The sequence below is a fragment of the Pongo abelii genome, chromosome 19 (assembly GCF_028885655.2).
Source record: "Pongo abelii isolate AG06213 chromosome 19, NHGRI_mPonAbe1-v2.0_pri, whole genome shotgun sequence".
In the NCBI taxonomy this organism is placed as follows: domain Eukaryota; kingdom Metazoa; phylum Chordata; class Mammalia; order Primates; family Hominidae; genus Pongo; species Pongo abelii.
The window spans coordinates 74,432,459-74,438,458 of NC_072004.2; positions in this window are offsets into that span (position 1 = coordinate 74,432,459).

Genomic DNA, 6,000 nt, shown 5'->3' on the forward strand with positions numbered 1-6,000 from the left:
GCCGGGCGTGGGCCGGGCACGGTGGCTCATGCCTGTAATCCCAGCACTTTGGAAGGTAGAGGCAGGCAGATCATGAGGTCAGGATGTCGAGACCACCCTGGCTAACACAGTGAAACCCGTCTCTACTAAAAATACAAAAAATTAGCCGGGCATGGTGGCGGGCGCCTGTAGTCCCAGCTACTTGGGGGGCTGAGGCAGGAGAATGGAGTGAACCCGGGAGGCGGAGGTTGCAGTGAGCAGAGATCGCGCCACTGCACTCCAGCTTGGGGAACAGAGCGAGACTCCGTCTCAAAAAAACAAAAACAAAAGAAGAAGAAGAGGCCAGGCTCGGTGGCTCACGCCTGTAATCCCAGCACTTTGGGAGGCCGAGGCAGGTGGATCATAAGGTCAGGAGATCAAGACCACCCTGGCTAATAGGGTGAAACCCCATCTGTACTAAAAATACAAAAAATTAGCCGGGCGTGGTGGTATATGCCTGTAGTCCCAGCTACTCGGGAGGCTGAGTCAGGAGAATCGCTTGAACCCAGGAGGTGGAGATTGCAGTGAGCCGAGATCACACCACTGCACTCCAGCCTGGTGACAGAGAGAGACTCCGTCTAAAAAAAAAAGGAAAAGAAAACTGAAACAAAAAAAGCCTAGAAGAATAAATACCAGAATGTTTGTCTTTACTTTTTTGTCTTACTTATTTACTTATTTTGAGACAGAGCCTCATTGTATCTCCCAGGCTACAGTGCAGTGGCACGGTCATAGCTCACTATAACCTTGAACTCCTGGGCTCAAGTGATCCTCCCAACTCAGCCTCCCAAGTAGCTAGCACTACAGGTGTGTGCCACTACATCCAGCTAAATTATTTTTTTCAGGGTCTCGCCATGTCACCAAGGCTGGAGTGCAGTGGCGCCATCACAGTTCACTGCAGCCTCGATTTCCCAGGCTCCAGCGATCCTCCTGCCTCAGCCTCCAAGTAGCTGGGACCACAGGTGCACGTCACCACGCTCAGCTAATTTTTGTATTTTTTGTAGAGATGGGGTTTCCCTGTGTTGCCCAGGCTAGTCTTTTTTTTTTTTTTTGAGACACAGTCTCACTCTGTCACACAGGCTGGAGTGCAGTGGCACGACCGCGGCTCACTGCAACCTCTGCCTCCAGGGTTCAAGTGATTCTCCTGCCTCAGCCTCCAGAGTAGCTGGGATTACAGGTGCAGGCCAACACGCCCGGCTAATTTCTGTATTTTTGGTAGAGACAGGGTTTCACCATGTTGGTCGGGCTGGTCTCAAACTCCTGACCTCGTGATCCGCCTGCCTCAGCCTCCCAAAGTGCTGGGATTACAGGCATGAGCCACTGCGCTCAGCCACTAAGGCTAGTCTTTTTTTTTTTTTTTTTTTGAGACAGAGTCTTGCTCTGTCACTTAGGCTGGAGTGCAGTGGTGCAATCGCAGCTCACTGCAAGCTCCGCCTCCCGGGTTGACGCCATTCTCCTGCCTCAGTCTCCCGAGTAGCTGGGACTACAGGCGCCCGCCCCCACACCCGGCTAATTTTTTTTGTATTTTTAGTAGAGACGGGGTTTCACCGTCTTAGCCAGGATGGTCTTGATCTCCTGACCTTGTGATCTGCCCACCTCAGCCTCCCAAAGTGCTGGGATTACAGGCGTGAGCCACCGTGCCCAGCTTTTTTTTTTGTCTCGCTCTGTTCCCCAGGCTGGAGTACAGTAGTGCGATCTCGGCTCACTGCAACCTCTGCCTCCTGGGTTCAAGCAATTCTCCTGCCTCAGCCTCCCGAGTAGCTGGGACTACAGGAGCGTGCCACCACACCCAGCTGATTTTTGTATTTTTTTGGTAGAGACGGGGTTTCACCATGTGGCCAGGATGGTCTCGATCTCTTGACCTCATGATCCACCCACCTTGGCCTCCCAAAGTGCTGGGATTACAGGCATGAGCCACTGTGCCCAGCCTAGGCTAGTCTTATACTCCTGGGCTCAAGTGATCCGCCCATCTCAGCCTCTCAAAATGCTGGGATTACAGGAGTGAATCACCACCCCTGGCCACTCCAGGGGATTTTACTGCAGCTGGTCCTTTCCTCATATTTGGGGGAAAAAAAAAAAGAAACACCCAAAGTTTCTACGTGATCTGATCCCTGCCCATGTCATCTCTCTTTGCTTAGCTTTCTGTAGTCCCACCATGTGACTTTCTCTCAAACAATGTGCTCTCTGCTCTTCAGGGCCTTTGCACAGGCCGTTTTTATCTTTCTAGAATGCCTCCCTCCCTTCTTCTCTTTGCCTGGCTAACTCCTACTCATTCATCAGAGCTCTTTTTTTTTTTTTTGAGCCAGGGTTTTGCTCTTGTTGCCCAGGATGGAGTACAATGCCGTGTTCTCGGCTCACCGCAACCTCCGTCTCCCGGGTTTAGCAATTCTCCTGCCTCAGCCTCCCAAGTAGCTGGGATTACAGGCATCTGCCACCACGCCCGGCTAATTTTGTGTTTTTAGTAGAGATGAGGTTTTTCCATGTTGGTCAGGCTGGTCTCAAACTCCCAACCTCAGGTTATCCGCTTGCCTCAGCCTCCCAAAGTGCTGGTATTACAGGCGTGAGCCACTGCACCCGGCCATCAGAGCTCATTTAAATATCACTGAAAGAGGTCTTTCTTGGTCCTTTAATTAGATCCCCTTGATATATATAGATAGATAGATAGATAGATAGATAGATAGATAGATCATCTTGTTATATATGCTTTCATCAACCCTGCTAATAATGTGTAAATATATATCTATTTACAGCATTATCATTCATTGTCCATCTTGTCCTCTAAATTACAAACTTCTTTATTATTATTATTATTATTATTATTATTATTTTGAGACAGTCTTGCTCTGTCACCCAGGCTGGAGTGCAGTGGCGCAATCTCGGCTCACTGCAACCTCTACATACCAGGTTTAAGCGATCCTTGTGCCTCCGCCACCAGAGTAGCTGGGATTACAGGCATGTACCACCACGCCCAGCTAATTTTTGTATTTTTAGTAAAGACTGGGTTTCACCATGTTGGCCAGGCTGGTCTCGAACTCCTGACTTCAGGTGATCCACCCGCCTCAGCTTCCCAAAGTGCTGGGATTACAGGGGTGAGCAACCACGCCCCGCTTTAAACTATAATGAAATTGGCTGGGCAAGGTGGCTCATGCCTGTAATCCCAGCACTTTGGGAGGCCAAGGCAGGTGGATTACCTGAGGTCAGGAGTTCGAGACCAGCCTGGCCAACATGGTGAAACCCCATCTGTACTAACATACAAAAATTAGCTAGGCATGGTGGTGCACATCTGTAATTCCAGCTACTCAGGAGGCTGAGGAAGGAGAATTGCTTGAACCTGGGAGGCGGAGGTTGCAGTGAGCCAAGAACATGCCATTGCACTCCAGTCTGGGCAATAGAGTGAAACTCAGTCTCAAAAAAAAAAAAAACCATAATGAAGCTTTGCTCTTGTCACCCAGGCTGGAGTGCAATGACGCAATCTCAGCTCACTGCAACCTCCGCCTTCCGGGTTCAAGTGATTCTCCTGCCTCAGCCTCCTAAGTAGCTGGGATTACAGGCACCCACCACCATGCCTGGATAATTTTTGTATTTTTAGTAGAGACGGGGTTTCACCATGTTGGCCAGGCTGGTCTCGAACTCCTGACCTCAAGTGATCCACCTGCCTCGGCCTCTCAAAGTGCTGGGATTACAGGCATGAGCCACCGCACCCAGCCAACTATAAGCTTCTTGAACACAGAAACTATACATCTTCGCCCAGCACAGTGCCTGGAACAAAAAAAAGAATTAATGAGCATGTGTGGAATGAAATGAATGAGCGTTAAAAGATTAAAAGATTAAATCAAGCTGCGCACCTTCCACCTGGACAATGGACTCTGTGCAGAAACGGCACCCCATGGAGTCACCCCGCATCACTCCAAGATAGGGGTCCTCCTGCCTCCTTCCTATAATGATGGCATTACCTATTTGTTTGTTTTGTTTTGTTTTGTTTGAGACGGAGTCTTGCTCTGTCGCCCAGGCTGGAGTGCTGTGGTGCAATCTTGGGTCACTGCAACCTTCGCCTCCCAAGTTCAAGCAATTCTCTGGCCTCAGCCTCCTGAGTAGCTGGGATTACAGGTGTGCACCGCCATGCCCAGCTAATTTTTTTGTATTTTTTTTAGTAAAGACAGGCTTTCACCATCTTGGCCAGGCTGGTCTTGAACTCCTGACCTCATGATCTGCCCGCTTCAGCCTCCCAAAGTGCTGGGATTACAGGCGTGAGCCACCGCGCCTGGCCGGCATCACCTATTTGTTATTGCACTTGCACAGTCTTTCGCCATCTTCTGACAGTTAGGATGAGTTGGGTTGGGATTTTGCTGTCACAAGGCTTGTGCTTTGTCTCCCTAAATGGATTCTGAGCCACTTGAGAAAAGAGATAAAATCATATGTCTTTTTGCCTTTCTAGCACCTAGCATATCACCTTGCACATAGTAGGTGCTCAGTAAAGGTTTGGGGACACTGGAAGATTCCAGAATCTTCTCTCTTGGGATCTCAGAACATGGGAAAAGAATCTCCCCCTGTAATATGACAAATGATGGTCAATAACTGCCTCGTGGAGCACATTGGCTTGGCACTTCCCATTTTACAGATGAGGGAACGGAGGCTCAGGGAAGCTTAATAATTGCTTGCCCAAAGTCTGGATCACCTGAGGTCAGGAGTTAGAGACCAGCCTGGCCAACATGGCAAAACCCCATCTCTACTAAAAAAAAAAAAAAAAAAAAAAAAAATTAGCCGGGCATGGTGGCACACACCTGTAGTCCCAGCTATTTGGGGAGGCTGAGGCAGGAGAATTGCTTGAACCTGGAAGGCAGAGGTTGCAGTGAGCTGAGATCGCACCACTGCATCCAGCCTGGGCAGCAGACGGAGACTCCGTCTAAAAATAATAATAATAAATAAATAAATAAATAAATAATTGTCCAAAGTTACAGAGGTTCTACAAGCAAGAACTGGGGTTCAAACTCAGGTTTCAGTGGCTGGGCACAGTGGCTCACGCCTGTAATCCCAGCACTTTGAGAGGCCGAGGCAGGCAGATCATGAGGTCAGGAGATCGAGACCATCCTGGCTAACATGGTGAAACCCCGTCTCTACTAAAAAAACAAAAAAATTAGCCGGGCGTGGTGGCGGGCGCCTGTAGTCCCAGCTACTCGGGAGACTGAGGCAGGAGAATGGCGTGAACCTGGGAGGCAGAGCTTGCAGTGAGCCGAGATCATGCTACTGCCCTCCAGCCTGGGCGACAGAGCGAGACTGGTCTCACAAAAAAAAAAAAAAAAAAAAAAAAAAAAAAAAGCCCAGGTTTCTGTGTTCCCTAACACAAGGAACAGGGGCTGATGAAGCTGGACTCCCAACCCCAGAGCTTTAGCCTTCTTCTCCGGAGGTCTCTGAGATTATCATGTCCATATCCCAGTGGCCGAATGTCCCAGAAGTTACAAAAATGTACCATATGGGGCCCTGATAAGTCTTCAGATTTCCTCTTCTCAGGTAAGTGGGGGCTAAATAATTTAGCATGCATTTGTCATGTTTCTTGAGTACCTGTGAGAGATGCTGAGGATATAGCGATGATTCTGCCTTTAGGGAGTCTCAAGTTCCTTACAGAAAACATAACTGTCTTTTGTTGTGAGTCCCTAGGGTAGGCAAATATCCTTGCCAGGACCATTCACCATGGAAACAGGGGTCACGGGACTGTCTCCTTCACCACCACCTCAGTTTCTCGATGTAGAGTAAGCCTGCAGATGGGATCTAGAAGCTGGCTGGAGAGCTTCTGACCCTGGGAACCAGTGGTGAATTTGGCCTCTTGGTAGAAGGAAATAAATCTCAGAGAAAAGCCAGATATTTAACCGATAGCCCGAGAGATGGCAGCATGATTAGACTTTGGAAGGGGGCAAGGAGAGGAATGAGTGTGTTGAGCAATGCTGCTAGGCCATCCGGGAGTTGCCACTCCTATCTGGAATCATGAAA